Source organism: Gorilla gorilla, chromosome 7 (assembly GCF_029281585.2).
Source record: "Gorilla gorilla gorilla isolate KB3781 chromosome 7, NHGRI_mGorGor1-v2.1_pri, whole genome shotgun sequence".
In the NCBI taxonomy this organism is placed as follows: domain Eukaryota; kingdom Metazoa; phylum Chordata; class Mammalia; order Primates; family Hominidae; genus Gorilla; species Gorilla gorilla.
The window spans coordinates 135,743,161-135,763,310 of NC_073231.2; the positions used below are offsets into that span (position 1 = coordinate 135,743,161).

The 20,150-nt window shown below is 44.3% G+C and overlaps 1 protein-coding gene across 10 annotated transcripts in view; it reads right to left on the reverse strand.

Annotated features, from left to right (window-relative positions):
• The window catches only part of CYRIB (CYFIP related Rac1 interactor B), a 175,266-nt gene that overhangs the window by 114,196 nt on the left and 40,920 nt on the right, over window positions 1–20,150 (reverse strand). For all 10 annotated transcript variants that reach the window (XM_031013744.3, XM_031013736.3, XM_031013740.3 and 7 more), the window contains exon 2: window positions 15,344–15,396. The gene's annotated coding sequence lies outside the window, so the exon portion shown is untranslated. The remainder of the gene's footprint in view (window positions 1–15,343; window positions 15,397–20,150) is intronic.

Sequence of the window (20,150 nt, forward strand, 5' to 3'; positions counted from 1 at the left end):
TATGGTAACAGCCCTATTTACCTCTTACAAGCATTCTATGGTGTATCAAAAAGACCAATAACAGTAAGATGTTTGCACAGCACTGTGTATTCCATTGAGAAAAGTGCTACAAAAACACAAGGTAGCATTTTATTAATTTATTAAATCTGATTCCTTGAGACACATACAAAGTGGTGTTGATGGATGAACCAACAAACCCAAGATTAATAGCCTGGTTTACTGCACTCTTCTCCTTCCAAGCCACAAGCCAAAATAAACTCACCCTCAATTTATAATGTTGCAAAATGTGCTTCTGAGCACCAATGCCTGAATCCACTGTGGTTATTAAAAGGATGGTTGCATCCATCGGGATGGGATAGGTTATGCTGTGGTAACAAAGAACACCTAAATCTCAGCCCTAAGGATGACCACAATGGTCCCTCTGGGGTCAAGAAGGTAAGCCCAGCAGCCCCATCTTTCTCATTTTCACCTGACAATCTGGTTAGCCAACTCTGTGGCTTACATAAGTTTGAAAGATATGACCCTCTCCTTTCCTTCTCCAACCACCTACAAAACTGTCTCGTGGAGCGCATTGAGAATCAGAAGTGATTATCTTTGTAAAACATCGAGAATGCTGCCTGGCATATAGGTAGCAGCCAGTAAATAATAATGATGGCTACTACCATTGTCACTTCCATTAGCCCCACCCCTTCTCAAATAATAATAATAATGATATTATAATTCTCACAGAGCAGTGATTCCTGAACTTAACTTGTCCTGAACATTAGAATCATCTGGAGAGCTTAAAAAAACTAATGCTTGTGTCCCACCCCTGGAGTCTATGAAGTAATTCATCTAGTGTATGACCTTAGGCTTGGGATTATTAAAAGATTGCCAGGTGATTCCAAAGTGTAGACAAGTTTGGAAACCAGCCTCAAGAGGCAGCAAGATTCATATATACACATACATGTCTTTGTGTTTGCACACACACACACACACCTGCTCCCAAGTTCCATGAATCGTGCTCCCTGTATGACAGTAGTGGTTATATCACTTAGGGTGAGCTGGGTTATGCTATGGTAACAGAGCCCCTGAATCTCATCCCTAATGAAAACCAATTGATCACCCCTGCAGGGTCACAATGAGCCCAGAAGCCCTGTTTTTCTGGTCTTTACCTGACAGTTAAGCCTATTCTTTTTTCTTTTTCGGTCTTTACCTGACATTTAAGCCTATGTTTCCTTCCTTCCTTCCTCCCTCCTCCCTCCCTCCTTCCCCCCCCCCCCCCGCCTCTCTTTCTTTCTTTCTTTCTTTCTTTCTTGGCTCTTGCTCTGTCACCCAGGCTGGAGTGCAGTAGCATGACCATGGTTCACTGCAGGCTTGACCTCCAGTGGGAGGCTCTAGTGATCCTCCCACCTCAGACTCCCAAGTAGCTGGGACTACAGACACACACGACTGTGCCTGGCTGATTTTTGTTCTTTTCTTTTCTATTTTCTTTTTGTGTGTGTAGACACAGGGTCTTGCTATGTTGCTAGGACTGACCTCAAACTCCTGGGCTCATGCAATCCTCCCACCACAGCCTCCCTAAATGCTGAGATTACAGGCATGAGCCACTGTGCATGGCCTAAGCCTCTGCATTTTATCCTCAGACCTTTCTCATGTTCTATTTTCTTCTACTTCATACCTTTCCCCAAGTCCAGTTAAAGTTTGCCTGGCCCAGAGTAAATCAGCACCCAAAGATGACACCAACGTGGACAGACTTAGGGGAAATCTGGTTACAGGAAGGCCACTAAAGGCTATCAGTACTTAAGGCTGTACTTTGCTCAATTCTCTGTCCCCAAGACTTAAAACACAGCACACAATGTGGTAGAAATTTGGATAGTTAAATCAGTTATCATCAGTAATAACCTAGAAGAAAAGCAGACACAAGAACTCAAAAAGCACAGCATCTAAGCTGAAAACCTTATTTATCAACTTGTCACCAACCACCATTTGAATTTCAAATTTTTTTATTGCCGGCACGATGGCTCACACCTGTAATCCCAGCACTTTGGGAGGTGGAGGTGGGCGGATTACTTGAAGTCAGGTGTTCCAGACCAGCCTGGCCAACATGGTGAAACCCCATCTCTACTAAAAATAAAAAAAATTGGCCGGTGGGGTGGCACATGCCTGTAATCCCAGCACTTTGGGAGGCCGAAGCAGGTGGATCATGAGGTCAGGAGATCAAGACCATCCTGGCTAACATGGTGAAACCCCATCTCTACTAAAAATACAAGAAATTAGCCAGGGATAGTGGCGGGTGCCTATAGTCCCAGCTACTTAGGAGGCTGAGGCAGGAGAATGGTGTGAACCTGGGAGGCAGAGCTTGCAGTGAGCCGAGATCGCGCCACTGCACTCCAGCCTGGGCGACAGAACGAGACTCCATCTCAAAAAAAAAAAAATACAAAAAATACAAAAAATTAGCCAAGCTAATTAGCCAAGTGGCGCACGCCTGTAATCCCGACTACTTGGGAGGCTGAGGAATGAGAATCGCTTGAACCCGAGAGATGGAGGTTGTAGTGAGCCAAGATCGTGCCACTGCCCTCCAGCTTGGGCAAAGAGTGAGACTCTGTCTCTGGGGAAAAAAAAATTATTAATTTCTCCCTGGATAAAATTGTATCTGCTGGGGTGGAATGGAAGTAGGTGAGGTTGGGGGACCTATGAAGAAAAGAGAGCCTTTCCACCGGGCAGTGAAGTGTGTACACACACACTGGGGGCAGAGCAGTGTGAAAACATTCTGCACCAGCACACAAATGACTTTTGGCAAATCATCTTCCTGATCTGTCGGATGTTACGTCTCTGCAGAATCTGGAGAAAACCAGAAAACCCAGCTTGTTTGCCCTCATTTTGGCAGTTTAATTTAGGAATCACACTGGCTTTACATAAACTCTTTACCAAAAAAACTGTATTCTGTATTTGAAGGCACAAGTTAACATGGGCCCAAGGGAAGGAAGCATTGTATACAATTACATAATAGCTACTCTATTACTTTAAAACCTAATGGCAGCCTTGGGCAGAAAAGTAAAAAGGAGAGAGAAACCATTTCTGTGAAATTATCTGATGCAATCATCTCTTTGGAGACACTGTCAGTTGACAATGGTTCTGCTTTTTCTCTCGAGCTCATTCAATTTCTGTTATTTACCTGAACCTGGAAGCAGGGTTTTCCTCCCATCTACCACTGGTTAAAAAAAAAAAAAAAAAAAAAAAAAGAGGCCGGGAGCAGTGGCTCACGCCTGTAATCCCAGCACTTTGGGAGGCTGAGGCGGGTGGATCACGAGGTCAGAAGTTCAAGACCAGCCTGGCCAAGGTGGTGAAACCCCCGTCTCTACTAAAAATACAAAAATTAGCCGGCTGTGATGGCGGGCGCCTGTAATCCCAGCTACTCGGGAGGCTGAGGCAGAGAACTGCTTGAATCTGGGAGGCAGAGATTGCAGTGAGCCGAGATCATGCCACTGCACTCCAGCCTGGGCGACAGAGACTCTGTCTCAAAAAAAAAAAAAAAAAAAAAAAAAAGGCAGGCAGGATTTCTCTAATAAAAGCTTGAAATGAAAAGCAGTAACTACTCCCAAGGCCCTGCTTATTGTAGAAAAGTCATTCAACAAATCTTTTTAGCCTCTGTTAACAATTTATTTTCTCTACCCCCATCACAAAAAAGCAGAGGAAGTAGTGTAGCAGCCCCAGCCACAGCCACAGCCACACCCCACTTGCTTCCTAGGTGTGTGTGGTGTGTGACTGCCTGCAAGCAACTCCAGCTCTCTGAACTTGTTTCCTCATCGGCAAACTGGAAATATTTATTTATTTGACAAGGATATTATGAGAATTTACTCTGAAAAATACATGTAGAGTACCTAGCATTCAATTAACACTAGGTGAATGCCCTTCTCAGGAACTGTACTAGAGAAGGTGAGTTTCTGGTCCAGTGTGATGACTCACGCCTGTAATCTCAGCACTTTAGGAGGCTGAGGTGGGAGGATGGCTTGAACCCAAGAGTTTGAGACCAGACTGGGCAACTTAGCAAGACCCCATCTCTATTATTAATATTTTTAAAAATAAGAAAAAGGTGAGTGTCTAATAAGAGATAACACTTTTACCCATCTTTGTATGCCAATCCTACCACATCTACTCCACTCCTTCCCCATCAAGAGGCATTCCTCAGTCAAGCACACCTTACCTCCAATTCCAAGGGCAGGTCCTGAATGATCTAAGCCAATCAGTATTATCCCATTTCCCACCACAATTAATTGAAAGATGAATGCATGTCCTGAAATGATCCAATCAGGACAAAGTTCAGGAAGTTTGTTCAGTGGCTCTAGGGAGAGATGGTAGCTCTTTTCTCTCACGACTATGAAGGAAGTCAATCTGAGAAGAGCCCACAGACAGAAGTACAGAGCTGGGAGGATCTTAAGGAAAGGAAGACGGAGCCCTGACCTATCCTACCTCTACAATTTTTGGTTATGTGAGCCACTTAACTGCTTTTATCAATTATCCCATTTGAACTGGGATTTCTGACACTTGCAATTCAAAGCATCTAACTGATACATCCTGGTGCATGGCTGAATAAATCACTGAATGAAAGACTGCACACTTCCAATTATTTAACTCAGACTTTAAGTTCCCTGGGAGCAGAAACCCTGGTCAATCTTGGTCACCCACGACCAAACAGAGTTTCTGTACACAGGCCCTCCATAAGTACTTTTTAAAATAAATGAATGAAATGAAACTTAACAAATCACGATCAGGCGCAGTAGCTCGTACCTGTAATCCCAGCACTTTGGGAGGCCAAGGTGGGTGGATCACCTGAGGTCAGGAGTTTGAGACCAGCCTGGCCAACATGGCGAAACCCCGCCTCTACTAAAAATACAAAAATTAGCTAGGCATGGTGGCGGGCACCTGTAATCCCAGTTACTCAGGAGGCTGAAGCAGGAGAATAGGATAATCGCTTAAACCTGGGAGGCAGAGGTTGCAGTGAGCCAAGATCAATCGCTTAAACCTGGGAGGCAGAGGTTGCAGTGAGCCAAGATCAAGCCACTGCTTTCCAGCCTGGGTGGCAGAGCGAGACTCCGTCTCAAGAAAAAAAAAAAAAAAAAGGCTGGGCATGGTGGCTCATGCCTGTAATCCCAGCACTTTGGGAGGCCGAGGCAGGCGGATCACAAGGTCAGGAGTTCGAGACCAGCCTGACCAACATGGTGAAACCCCCATCTCCACTAAAAATACAATAATTAGCTGGGCATGGTGGCACGCACCTGTAACCCCAGCTCTCGGGAGGCTGAGGCAGGAGAATTGCTTGAACCCAGGAGGCAGAGGTTGCAGTGAGCCAGGATCACACCACTGCACTCCAGCCTGGGCAACAGAGCAAGACTCAGTCTCAAAAAAAAAAAAAAAAAAAAAAAGAAAGAAAGAAAGAAAGAAACTAGGAAACTTACCAATCACCTCACATTTCAGAAGCTTTGAAAGCCCTACTCCCCAGACCTACCTGGATCAAAGGAGGGTCAAGAGGAAGCCCATATGATTTTGGAGCCATCAGACAGGGCTGGGCTCAAATCGTGACTCTAAATAAGCCTCGGCTTCTTCCCCTGAAAAATGGAGACAATAATACCTATTCCCCTGGGCAGGAGGAGCCATGTCAAAGAACCAGGGGGAGGTCTCATTCAAGAAATATTTATTTCCCCCCTGTTCAGCTAACCCTGCTTCATTCCATGGGTTCTGCTCTGGGGTTCAGAAACGGGAGTCATCATATGGACAGAGTGGTGGGACACAGCCCAGATCACCCAGCAGAGCCAGCCCTGGGAGGATGAGAATAGGTGAGGCACACCCTAAGCCTCCCATACCTCAATATCCATCAGTCCCTTTAGGAGCAGCATCCTAGGCAGACAGCATAGATAAAACTGGGCCATCCAGCTTCTTGGTTTTGCTGGTTGCCTCCTTACAGAGGGGTGGGACTAGTGCGACTCCCATTATCATAGATCTGTACAACCTTAGAGGCTGTCATTTAACCGTTTAGAAGTAATATGGAACTTGGTCAGACTGTAAGCTCCAAGAGGGCAGGGGCTTGAATCATTCACTAGTCCATCTCTGGTACCCAGGTAGGCAATCAATGGAGTATTTCCTGAGTACATGAGTGAAGATGAATGAGTGGATAAACAAATATTGATGAAATCAAGATCTCAGAAGAGAACTATGGCAAAACCCTATTATTTAGTAAAGTCTGCTGGCTATGCAGCAGCTAAATCAAATACCAGGCAATGCAAGGGGCTTCTGAAACTAGCAGACCTAGACTGAATTCTGGCCTTGTCAGAGCCCAGGCCTAGGACCTCGGGCAAGTGTTCCTAAACTCTCTGAGCTAGTTTCTTTAACAGACACAATTATCAAGATTAAATAAAAATTTGTTAATTGTGGCCAGATGCAGTGGCTTGTGCCTGTAATCTCAGCACTTTGAGAGGCCGAGGTGGGAGGATGGCTTGAGCCCGAGTTCGAGACCAGCCTGAGCAACATGGGAGACCCCTTCTCTAAACATACAAAAAATTAGCCACGCATGGTGCTGCTTGCCTATGGTCCCAGCTACTCGGGGAGGCTGAGGTGGATCACCTGAGCCTGGGAAGTCAAGGCTGCAGTGAGCCGTGATTGCGCCACTGCACTCCAGCCTGGGCAACAGAGTGAAACCCTGTTTTAAAAAAAAGAAAGAAAGAAAGAACAAAAGAAAGAAGGAAAGAAAAAGAAAAAAAAGTTAGCTAGGTGTGATGTGTGCCTGTAGTCCCAGATACTCAGGAGGGAGGCAGGATGATTGCTTGAGCCTGGGAGACTGAGGCTACAGTAAGCTAGAATCATACCACTGCACACCAACCTGGGCCACAGAGCAAGGCCTTGTCTCAAAAAAAATGAAATAACATAAATTAAAATAAAAATAAACGTGGGGTGATGTCAATTAAAGTGTCTAGCCCAGCATCTATGGCATAAAATAGGGACCCAGAAAATGTCCCTTCCCTATGAATGCCCTTTACGTTTGGAAACAGCTATCATATGTCTCCCCTGTCTCCTATTTCTTGTTAAATATTTCAGCTAATTTAATGGTATCCTTAAATGACTTGATTTCAGAGCCCTCTTCTATCCCTCCCCTCTGCAAAGGCTCCATCTGTTAAAACCCCACTCGGGGTATTGCATAACCAGCTCGCAGAATCAGCAGCACGCTCCTGTTTGCTCATTCATCTGTTAATTCATTCACTGAGTAAACACTGATTAAAAACCTACTATATTGGACATCCTTGGCTTTTGCCTACCCACCATTCACAAACGGTACCCGCATTTCCCTGGAAACCTGCACTCTTTCCCTCATTCTCAGTCTCTGTACCTGAGCAGGTGCAAGCTGCACCCAATCTCCCTCAGGGGGAGGGCATTTGATCCAAGATGGCCAATCAGAGCGTCGCATTTGCCTGCCACAGCGATTGGTTCAGGGCTGTGCATGTTACCCAGAAAAGACCAATCAGAAAGACAGTTGGACTCAGTTCTAAGACTTGTTGAACTACTGGAACAGTGGCCTTTTTTTACCTCCTGCTAGAACCGCTGACAACCATTTTGGACCACAATCCAAAAGAAAAGGGAGGCAGCGTTAAAGATGGTGAAAAACTGTGTAAGCCTTGGCAACACTTTAAGCCTTGGATCCTCCAGGCCTTATGTTTCACTCCTAGATTCTTCAATTACATAAACCAACAAATCCCCTTTCTGCGGAAGCCAGTTCGAGGCGAGATTCTGTTTCAAGGTCGACAGAATCCTGACTAATGAAATCCGAAGTGCTGTGGTGTATGCTGCATGCTGGCTATACACAGATGAAGCAAAGTGATCCATACCATCCTTCCAGGCACTCACAGGCTGATGTGGAGGCAGCTACAAACAATTACAGTTATTTAAAGCCAATAAGATAACTGCTTTAATTAAATACTACACAGTGCAATATGAGCACAGCAAAGCACCTGGGTCCAGGAAGGCCTCACAGAGCAATGGCGATTAAACCTATTCCCTCTCTCTATTCAGGCAGTGAAGATGGAATTACTAGTTGGAGGAGTCAGATAACACTGTTGATTCACATTCATCTTACAGTAAACTAAAACCATTACATCCCACATTGCACAGAAGGGCGATGATACTTAAAGCTCTTAACAGCTCTCTCTGAGCCTACAAAATACTGTCTCAAGAGACCAGCAAAGTGCTAAGGTCAAATAACTCTCACTTGCAAGTGTTTCATCTGAATTGTGCAGATAATGGAACACTCTTAAATACTACCCAGGTCAGTTTTTGTGATTTTGATTCCATACGCTTAAATTTTCATTCCAGTCTTCTTGACCATTTGGATTTCTTGTCCATTTGTGTGTTGATCACATCACAACAGCATCAAAACAGCCCTTTCAAGATGAATAACCTACTTACTGAATTTATTTCCAGATGATCAAGGGAAGGGGAAGAGAGAAAGTCTCTGGTTCTATAAAACATTTCCTGATGGGTTAGAAATGTGGCTGATTGCAGAAAACAACAATAACAACAATAAAAAGCACCTCTGGGAACATCTGTTTTGAGAAGAAAGGCCCCTAAAGGTCAGTCTTTTTAAGTGAACAGAAGCTGGTGTCTCTTAGACCTTTGATGATGCATACTCAACGGGAAAGTTGTAAAGATAAAATAATTCAGGAAACGAGGACATCACAGGACAAATTCTCCTTGCCTTTATTGTTTCTAAACACATCAGCAATTCATGTGGTCCAGAAACACAAGCTACAGCTTTCCAGAACAAAGAATCTTACAGTTGGAAAAATTAGTACTGACTGAATACTTCCATGTGGACTCAAGAGAGGTGCCAGGGACTAGTGTCAGGAGAGACAAAGTTAAGATGCCTCTCAGATAACTCAGATTTCTATGAAGCAGCTGGGTTACCCGTTTCCAAAACACCTTGCAGGCCATCATGGAATTTCCCTTCCTCTACCTGCATGCCACAGGACTTTGCACAACAAAGGTACCATCCATTTTCTTGAAAATGGGATTATCGGGCCAAGCACAGTGGCTCACACCTGTAATCCCAGCACTTTGGGAGGCCAAGTCAGGAGGATCACTTGAGCCCAGGAGTTCAAGACCAGCCTGGGCAAGATAGGGAGACCCCTGTCTCTACAAAATGAAAAAAAATGAGCCAGGCATGGTGGCACATGCCTGTAGTCCCAGCTACTCAGGAGGCTGAGCCTGGGAGGTCGAGGCTGCAGTGAGCCGTGATCGTTCCACTGCACTTCAGCCTGGGTAATCAAGCAAAAGTCTGCCTCCAAAGAAATAAAGAAAAAGGAAAAGAAAATGAGATTTATCATTTATCACACATTTACTGGGCAGCTCTGTAGTCCAGGTATCAGCAGGCAATGGAGAGAACTCCAGTGTTATGGATGTGTGAGGACACCTCCTCACATCCTTACCTGTGTGATCTGTCTTACCTGTGAGCAGATAACACAGGTAATTGCCTGGTGCTTGGCAAATGCTCAATAAATGTTGGTTTCCCATGGGGCATATGCAACCCCACCAAGGAGACCTGCTAAATCTCCTCTATAAACATTCAAAGAAACATAAAAGAACATATAGCAGGATATCTTCCACCCACCCAAGATCCACAATCCCCTAAGCTTTTCCAAGAGGTATACAGAATTCCCCCAGACACTGTGTGTGTGTGTGTGTGTGTCCTTCCAGCAATCGCCTAGGCATAATCAAGCATGAGTATGTGTGTGGGTGGGTGTGTATAAACACTTATACCCTCTTCTTGTTTTCCTACATCTGGCAGCATACCACATATACTTTCCTGCAAATTGCTTTATTCTTAAACTTAAGAATATATCCTGAAAATCATTCCTTCTTAGCAGATATGACCTACTATTTTAAACAATGGCAGAGCAATCTACTTTAAGAATATACATTCAGGCCGGGCACGGTGGCTCACGCCTGTAATCCCAGCACTTTGGGAGGCCGAGGCAGGCGGATCACAAGGTCAGGAGATCGAGACCATCCTGGCTAACACAGTGAAACGCTGTCTCTACTAAAAATACAAAAAATTAACCGGGCGTGGTGGCAGGCGCCTGTAGTCCCAGCTACTTGGGAGGCTGAGGCGGGAGAATGGCGTGAACCCAGGAGGCAGAGCTTGCAGTGAGCCGAGATTGCGCCACTGCACTCCAGCCTGGGCGACAGAGCAAGACTCTGTCTCAAAAAAAAAAAGAATATACATTCAATCAATTCGTTCCTTTTTGTTTTTTGGAGTTTTTTTTGTTCATTTTTTGAGGCAGAGTCTTGCTCTTGTCACCCAGGCTGGAGTGCAGTGGTGCAGTCTCGGCTCACTGCAGCCTCCACCTCCCAGATTCAAGCTATTCTCCTACCTCGGCTTCCCGAGTAACTGGGATTACAGGTGTGGGCCACAACACCCAGCTAATTTTTGTATTTTTTGGTAGAGACACAGTTTCTACCATGTTGGTCAGGCTGGTCTCAAACTCCTGGCCTCAAGTGATCTGCCTACCTCGGCTTCCAAAGTGCTGATTATAGGCATGAGCCACTGCGCCCAGCCTAAATCAATTCCTTATTGACATACATTAAGTTGCTTCCACAGTCTTTCTATTACTAGCAATGCTGCAATGAGTATATGTTACATGCATCTTCACACACATTTATAACTATAGGAAACAGAATTTATAAGAGAAAATCCTTGAAGCAGAATTGCAGGATCAGAGGGTACGTGCACTCAAAATGGTGCCAAATGGCCCTCCAAAGAAGTTGTACTAATTTTCACTCTCATCAGTAGTAGAATGAGTATGCCTGTTTCTCCAACCACAGTCACAAAAGGTTGTTTTGTTTTGTTTTTAAATACAAAAGAAGAAAGGCAGAGCTCACTCTTGTCCCATTGTCTCTTCTTGCCCCTGTGATATCATTAATGACATGACTACTTCTTAAAAATTCCACACCTGGATGCAAAAGCCAGAGATGAAAGTTTAAAAAAGGCTGGGCGCAGTGGCTCATGCCTGTAATCCTAGCACTTTGGGAGGCCAAGGCAGGAGGATCACTTGAGTCCAGGAATTCAAGACCAGCCTCTATAAAAAATAAATTTTACTTTATTTTTAAATTTTTAATTAATTATTTTTTGAGATAAGGCCTCACTCCATGGCCCAGGCTGGAGTGCAGAGGACCAATTCTGGCTCACTGCCACCTGGGTTCAAACAATCCTCCCACCTCAGCTTCCCAGGTAGCTGGGAATACAGGTGCATACCACCACACCCAGCTAATTTATATCTTTTTTGTAGAAACAGGGTTTCGCCATGTTGCCCAGGCTGGTCTTAAACTCCTGAGCTCAAGTGATCCTCCCACTTTGGCTTCTCAAAATGCTGAGATTGTAGGCATGAGCCACCAAGCACAGACAAAAATAAATTTTTTAAAAAATTATCCATGAGTGTTTCTTAAAAAATTAGTGCAGTGGCCCATAATCGCTTCACTGCACTCAAGCCTGGGCAACAGAGCGAGGCCCTATCTCAAAAATAAAAAAACAACAACAAACAGAGTTTAAAATAAAATGAATGCCAAAGGCAGTGGTGTTCTGAAGGTGGCTATACTGACTCAAGAGTCCTAACCATGTTCATTTCTTCCAAACTCCACGTTCAGTGGCATCATGTTGGTAGCTTGAAATTGGTCATGGTGGAAGTATTTACACCATAGGAATCAGCAAATGCTACAAATTAGGGCTTCTTTTCTTTTCTTTCTTCTTTTTATTTTCTTTTTTTTTTTTTTTTTTGAGACGGAGTCTTGCTCTGTCGCCCAGGCTGGAGTGCAGTGGCGCGATCTCGGCTCACTGCAAACTCCACCTCCCGGGTTCACGCCATTCTCCTGCTTCAGCCTCCCGAGTAGCTGGGACTACAGGTGCCTGCCACCACGCCCGGCTAATTTTTTGTATTTTTAGTAGAGACGGGGTTTCACCCTGTTAGCCAGGATGGTCTCGATCTCCTGACCTCGTGATCCGCCTGCCTCAGCCTCCCAAAGTGCTGGGATTACAGGCGTGAGCCACCGTGCCCGGCTTTCTTTCCTTTTTAAATCACTGTAAACATTTACCAGCATACCAATGTAGACTACAGTGAAAACTGAGGGTATACCACCCTCCTTTGAATATTTTGCCCTCGATGGTGACCTGGTCACAAATTCTTGGAACCTAAGGATTGGAAGATGTCTGAAAGGACATCTAATCCTTACGTCTTCTAATACTGCCTCTCCCTTAGTCCCTCTATGTAGATGTAAGTAGTGCCATTGATACTTCTTCACCATTATTTCATATACCCATCTCTTTATCGCTTAGTGCCTACTCTTGGTGATTTCCCATAGTATAATACTTGCAAACACAGACTCAAGGCTACCCAAGACAGCCTGGAGTCAAATCCCAGATCCATCACTTACCAGCTATGTGACCATGAGCTAGTGGCTTAAACTGCTATTTAGTTTCTTTGTCTATAAAATTCAGATGATCATAATAATGCCTCCTCATAATTTTGTTCTAAGGAGTAAATGAGTTAATGCAAATAAAGTACACAGAACAATGGCATGTACTATGCACTTAACAAATTTTAACTGTCATTGTCTCCCAGCTCATTAATTCTCTCTTTAGCTATGTCTAATCTGTCATTTAACTCTTTTGTTGGATTTCAATTTTAATGATTATTTTTCCTTTCAATTCAGCTGCTCTTCAAGTCAACCTATTCTTTTTCCATCTTTCTTTACATTTTTTATATCATCTTTAGTTCTTAATCATTTTATTTCTTTTTTCTTGTGAACCTAAGCTAAGAATCTTAATCATTTTAAATATACCATTTTTATAGTCTCTTATAAATGGTTTTATTATTTGCAACTTGGAATGGTTTCCTGAATATAGTTTTTCATTGTGAACTCGTCTTCAGAGGTCATTCTCACTGTGGGAGTGATGTTAGGTATGGGTTGTTGAAATATGCCTATGGAATGACTTTGCGTTTGCAGTAGAGGTTTCCATGGTACTAGACCAGTTCTTATGTTAATTTTTCAGGTTGAAGGGTCTCATACCTCATAAGTAATAAAAAATACAGATTCCACAACCACATATAGTACAATCCCATGTGTTTAAGTTCTTGCTGGTAACTTTTTTTCCAGTCAAGTCAAGCTTCCTCTCTATTTCTCCAAGTATTGAAGTTTTTCTAGCCCCTTTTCATGAAAAAGTCAGACCTTCAAGGCTCCAGAGCACTCAATTCCACCTTGAGCCCAGGTCTCCTTCCTAGAGCCACTGTGCCATTAAAACTTTGGCCCCCAGGCTCTATAGCTTCTGTGCAAAAGCCCCAGGAGTAGTCATGGCTTCAGCTCACATGCCACCATTTAGCTTAAGTTTGTCCTCCTTTTTTTTTTTTTTTTTTTTGAGGTGGATTCTTGCTCTGTCACCCAGGCTAGAGTGCAGTGGCTTAATCTCTGCTCACTGCAACTTTCCCCTCCCAGGTTCAGGCAATTCTCCTGCCTCAGCCTCCTGAGTAGCTGGAATTACAGGCATGTGCCACCACACCCGGCTAATTTTTGTGTTTTTAGTAGAGACAGGCCTTCGCCATGTTGGCCAGGCTGGTCTGGAACTCCTGACCTCAAGTGATCTGCCTGCCTTGGCCTCCCAAAGTGCTAGGATTACAGGCGTGAGCCACCGCGGCCAGCCTATCCTCATTTTTGACATTTGCAGGTTTCCCTTTCTTCAGCGCTCCCCTAGATAAAATTCTTATATTTCCATCAATTCTGTATTCATACCAGGAAGGACTCACACAAGTCAGCTTAGTCCACCATGCTGCCAGAAGTATTCCAGGTCACTAAATTTAACATAACCACTTATCCACACTTGAGTTCTCCCCACATTAAAATTGTATCTACTCAAGGGTTAGCTTCTAAAGCCAGCATGTTGTGTGAAAATTGAAAGAAGCCAAAATTCCCCTTGAAAAATCCCACAATGAGGTCTCAGGTTGGAGACAAACAAACCATCTTTCATGAAGTCCAACACAGCCAGTCTTTCCTTCAGCACTGGATTTGGTTTCTTAGGTTTGGGCACCATATGTAATAACTGGCTTAGATTTAGGGGCCATGTTGTGTGATAATTAAAATCCATAAATATGAGAAACATACTTGGTGGCACAAGATGCTCACATCCTAAAAAGCCATGAGAACAAATGACCAACAGACGGAATAGCAGATCCATGTCTGCCATTCACACCCACTCCAAGAGAGATGCCCATTGGGTGGAATGACAGGATCATCTACACTATTTAAAGCGGTGTTTTATCCTTTTGCTTTTGTTGAGCAAGTATATTTGGATACGGCTAAGGTGGAAGCATGAATCTATGTTGACAGACGTCAGAATAGTGCTTATCTCTGGGGCAATACTAAGTGCAAAGGGCATGAGGGAACTTTCTAGAAATATTGTATATCCTGATTTGGGTGATGATTAGATGGGTGTAACATATCAAAATTTCACCAAGCTGTACGATTAAGATTTGTGCATTTTACAGCATGTAAGATAGCTCGATTAAAATAAAAGTTAAAAGCATGCCTATGTAGAAATGGCTGTACAGTATTTTGCCAAAGGTCCCCATCCTATGGTTAAGCCTCACCAGTGAGGATCGTTGGGAGTCTAGGAAACCGGGGGAAAAAAGAAGTAGAAAAGGGAAGTGCACTGTCACAGACAGAGGGCACCCAGGCTCCAAGAGTCAATGGTTTTCCGTGAAGGGCCTTATAGGGTTGACAAGACTACATTAGTTAAGAGCACTGACTTTCTTTTTTTTTTTTTTTTTTGAGACAGAGTCTTGCTCTGTCACCCAGGCTGGAGTGCAGCGGCGCAATCTCAGCTCACTGCAACCTCCGCCTCCTGGGTTCAAGCGAGTATTTTGTATTTTTAGTATTTTTAGTAAATTTTGTATTTTTAGTAGAGACGGGGTTTCACCATGTTGGCCAGGCTGGTCTTGAACTCCTGACCTCAAGTGATCCACCCACCTCAGCCTCCCAAAGTGTTGGGATTACAGGTGTGAGCCACTGCGCCCAGCCTATAGTTCTTATTTAAACTAATAATTTGACCTAAAAACCTTGTAGGTTCATGGAGTGAATGAATATTCATAGAGTGAATGAAGGGATGTATATGTATTCTGATTTCAACAGAGGTAGGAGGTTCTTATTTCTATGCAACTGAAATCCATCTTGTAGCCATCACCATCCACTTTAATTTTTCCTCATAGGAAGTGTGGTTAAGAGTGCTTTCTCTGGAGCCAGATGACCATGGTCAAATTCCAGCTCTGTTACTTACCAACTGGGTAACCTTGAGTGAGTTAATCAAATTCCAGGCCTCAGTTTCTTCTCCTGTAAAAGAGTTATAGCAAGGATTAAGCAAGTTACAACAGTTCTCAGTACACAGAAAGCCCCCGGTAAATCCTAGCTATTGTTTTTTTCCCATAGTAGAGGCACAGTTTGGGAATAACAACTCCAAACAGCATTTGTTTGTTTGATTGTTTGTTTGTTTTTTAAGACATAGTCTTGCTCTGTCGCCTAGGCTGGAGTGCAGTGGCACGATCTCGGCTCACTGCAACCTCCGCCTCCCAGGTTCAAGCAAGCATGCCTGGCTAATTTTTTTTATTTTTAGTAGAGACAGGGTTTCATCATGTTGGCCAGGCTGGTCTTGAACTCCTGACCTCAAGTGATCCACCAGCCTTGACCTCCCAAAGTGCTGAATTACAGGCATGAACCACCGCACCCAGCCCCAGATAGCATTTGTACAGTCCATTATATCACTGAATTGTTTTGCAAACAGTTTTCTCATTTAATGCTCAAAATAGTCTGGTATATTACAAATAAATAAAGATTCAGAGAAGTTGGATAATTTGCTGAAGGTTGCACGGCAAGTAAAGAACAAAGACCTAAACCAAACTCCTATGACTGAAGGACAGTTTGGCTGGACTGTGTTGTCCTTAGGAGCATATATGGTGGGGCCAGCACTATCCATGGAGATTCAGTATAAAGGATATTGGGACCCTTGGCTGCAGCACAAGTCTTGGTCCCAGAAAAATGCTCAGTTCAACTTGAGTTTAAAACGGTCTTAGTCATTCTGTCCCCTGAATCACTTCCTGTTTCAGGTTTCTACTTTGCAGAGAAAGAAACACAAACAGGTACATTACGCCAGCCTTGTCACCCTCCAAAATCTCCTACAGCAACAAAAGCTGATGAATTAAAGAGAAGTTTCATAAAACCACAGTTAACATCCCATTTAATGCATTAGCCAGCAGTTAGTGTGAAGATCTGAGCAAAGTCAGCAGTGTCTAGACACTCTTACTATTGAATGGAAGAGAAACAGGATGACTTTTTCTCTGGCCTTTATTCTGATTAAATCTTTAGCTGCCTTAGTGTTTTTGCTTTTCATTGGGTGCTGAAACTACCGGAAGCTACTTAACCAGCCTTGTTTTATTCACAAAAGGTTTAGGGGCCATGTCTAATTGTCCAGAGAGAACCCTATCTGCTGATAATTTCAGCCACTTCGGCTGCTTTTGCAGCTCTCTTTTTGTTTGCCAGTGTAGGTTTTCTTTCTGTCGTTCTTCTTGCTATGGCATGAGTGTGGTTTCACATTCCCTTTTAAATAATAATCACCGAACTGCTCAGTGGCCAAGAAGAGGATTTAAGAACCATCTAGGCCAGGCACGGTGGCTCGCCCGTAATCCTAACATTTTAGGAGGCTGAGGTGGGAGGATCGCTTGAGCCCAGTAATTTAGGGAGCTCTCGTCTCTACAAACGATTTAAAAATTAGCTGAGCGTGGTGGCACATGCCTGTAGTCCCAGCTACTTGGCAGGCTGAGACAGGAGGATCATTTGAGCCCAGGAGGTCGAGGCTGCAGTGACCCACGATGTGCACTGTGCTCCAGCCTGGGTGACAGAGCAACCTGTCTCCAAACAAAATAAAAAAAAGAACCATCTAAGCATACTGCATACTCATAAACTATGTCCTCTTATCTACACACACAGACTCCACACATACCACACATTCATTCCATGTACACACACCACACATACACCATACACACATCCCATGCACACACCCCACACACATCCCAGGAACATACCCCACACACATGCACACCACACACACACCCCCCACATCACTCACACACCCAGCACACCCAGGGCATAGAGTGTGGCTCTGATAGAAGTAACATGGGCCTGTAAACAAGCATGGCTTCTTTTCATTTCCAAGCTATAGGCAGAAAGCCTGGACTACAGCTCTAGAAACCAGATCTCGCCTCCTCTTCAGCCTCATAGCATGCGTCTCATCCCTTCTCAGTCTTTCGGAGAATCTGACTTGGGCGAGTCACTTAATTTCTGTTATAAAGTGAGGACACTCATTCACTCAATAGCTACTGAGCACCTATTGTGTGCCAAGCATTGTGGCCATGGAGATAATTCCATGAATTAAACCGTCCCAGCCACCCAGGAGCTCTCCAAGATTAGGGGAGCAATTACAGGCAGATGAACGCTCGGAAGGAAAGGGGATGAGGCAATCTCTGAAAGGGGTATTTAATTAACTCAGCAGGGGACGGAAAGTGATGGATAATCGAAGAAAGACTTCCCCGAGGAGGTGATACTGAAGCTGAGAAGTAAAAGTTAAGTTAGAATTGGCCAGAGGCAGGAAGGGATCCAGGCAGAGCTCTCGGCACCGGCAAAGGCTGGCAAGTTAGACTGCTGGTCCATTCAGCTAAGCACAGGACGTGGAAGAGGGATGGGCCTCGGTATGTCAGGGGTGGGCTTGCCAGGGTTACCCGCCTGGGCCAGGTGCCCCCCTGAGGTCCCTCCCAGCCCTCAAGGCAGATTCTATCATCTTCTGAGAGCCCAGGTCCTCTCCTTCCCTGACAGCCTTTTCACCAGCATGCTGAAGTCGGCTCCAGAGGACAAGGGGAGTCCCAACCACCTCACGTGGACTACTGCTCCTTCCTCTTTCGTCTCCTCTCAGCAGTGACCAGACAGTGACTCAGGGAAGGGAGCTGTCCTCTATTCGTCATTTAGTTCTTTAAAAAATACTCGCCTATAGTCCCAGCTACTCTAGAGGCTAAGAAAGGAGGATCACTTGAGCCTTGGAGTTCAAATCCAGCCTGGGCAACATAGTGAGACCCTGTCTCTATAAAAATAAAAATTAAAAAACACCCAGCGCTCTTATACCCAACTAGCCTTCTAACCAATTCCCTCCTTTCTCCCACCCAGTCCCTCACCTAGCTGAGAAAGGCTGGATTTCTCTGTGTCCTTATCCGTCTCCTCCAAGAGACTAAGCTTTAAGCTACCTGAGGGCTCATGCTAGGTTTTGGTCATCCTGGTGTCCCCCACACCTGGTACTATGCCTGATGTCTAGTAGATCCCCCAAATGCAGGTGGAACCAAACTGATTCCCCTCCCTGAAAATGAGCACTGCCCAGAGCCCACCCACAGGGCAGCCTGTCTGAGGCCAAGGCAGGAGACCCAGAATCCAGCCGACCCAACACTCCCCGCGCCAGCACTCTGTAGGAGACTCTGCCCTGTGAATCCCAATTTGAAAACTGACAGCTATGTTAGTCTAATTCCCCCATTTTATCAACAAAGAACCTCAGGCCCAAAAGAATGATATGACTTGCCCAAGGTCTCTCAGCAAATGTGATATAAAGTTTTTTTAAAGGAGCAAAACATCGCTTAAATGGAAGCCTATCTATCACCCCAACCAGAAACGTTGCTTATTTTAAGAAGAAAACCCTTAATGTTTGCAAGTCGAATGGAAGCTTTCCTTTCTCTGACCAATTTTGCCATACTTTCATGACTCCTGGGATGCTCTAGGCAGCACTAAAAGTTCCCACTGAAGCAAATCTATTTACAAAGGTGACCAGGAATTGTTTTAGGGATTGGATATATTTTTGATTATGGATCATTTTTAAAGTTAATTATCTATTATGTGATCTAAGGCTATAATAATTTTTTAAACAATTGAGCCTCCCAAACCACTTAGACGCTTCCTGGTTTTTAAAAATGTTTTGCTATTAAACAACTTTACTAGAAGTAAAAAAAAAAAAATCACAGATGATTTTTTTTTTTTTAAACTTGAAACAGGGTCTCACTTTGTTGCCCAGGCTGGAGTGCAGTGGCTCAAACATGGCTTACTGTAGCCTCAACCTCCTGGGCTCAAAGTGCTCCTCCTGCCTCAGTCCCCCAAGTAGCTGTGACCACAGGCACGTGCCACCACACCCAGATAATTTTTTTTTTTTTTTCTGAGACGGAATCTCGTTCTGTCACCCAGGCTGCAGTGGTGCGATCTTGGCTTACTGCAACCTCTGCCTCCCGGGTTCAAGAGATTCTTCTGCCTCAGGCTCCCCAGTAGCTGGGACTACAGGCACCCGCCAGCACGCCCAGCTAATTTTTGTGTTTCTAGTAGAAACAGGGTTTCACCATACTGGCCAGGCTGGTCTCGAACTCCTGACCTCAGGATCCGCCCACCTCAGCCTTCCAAAGTGCTGGGATTACAGGCGTGAGCCATTGCGCCTGGCCTAACTTTTTTTATTTCTTGTAGAGACAGGGTGTCACCATATTGCCCAGGCTGGTCTCGAACTCGTAACCTCAAGCGATCCTCCCGCCTCGGCCTCCCAAAGTGCTGGGATTACAGGCGTGAGCCACTGTGCCCGGAACAGATGATTTTTAAGGAAGACATTTCTACCCATAATCCCGCCACCAAAAGAAAGAATTCCTTACAATTCTGTGTCCTCCTAAACTTTTTTATCCACAGTTCTGTACTCTGGACATATGTATGTATTTCATTAAAACACATTACCTTTAGTATAAAAGATTGTTAAATAGTTTCCTTTTTTCTTAAAAAATAAAAAAGAAAAACTTTTATTATGCAAGTCACTGGCACCATGTTTCTGATAAACGCCATGGAGCAAAACCCAGGCTACAAGTTAAGAGCACCTGGAAATTCTGGGTTTGAGACTTTTAAAGCAACATTTTCTAGCCTGCTTCATTCCATAATTATTCTGACACTTTCCACATCCCACTTAATAGGAAACAGATGAAGGAAAACAGGTGTTTTGCTTATTCTACTTGGCATAGCATGCTGTACTG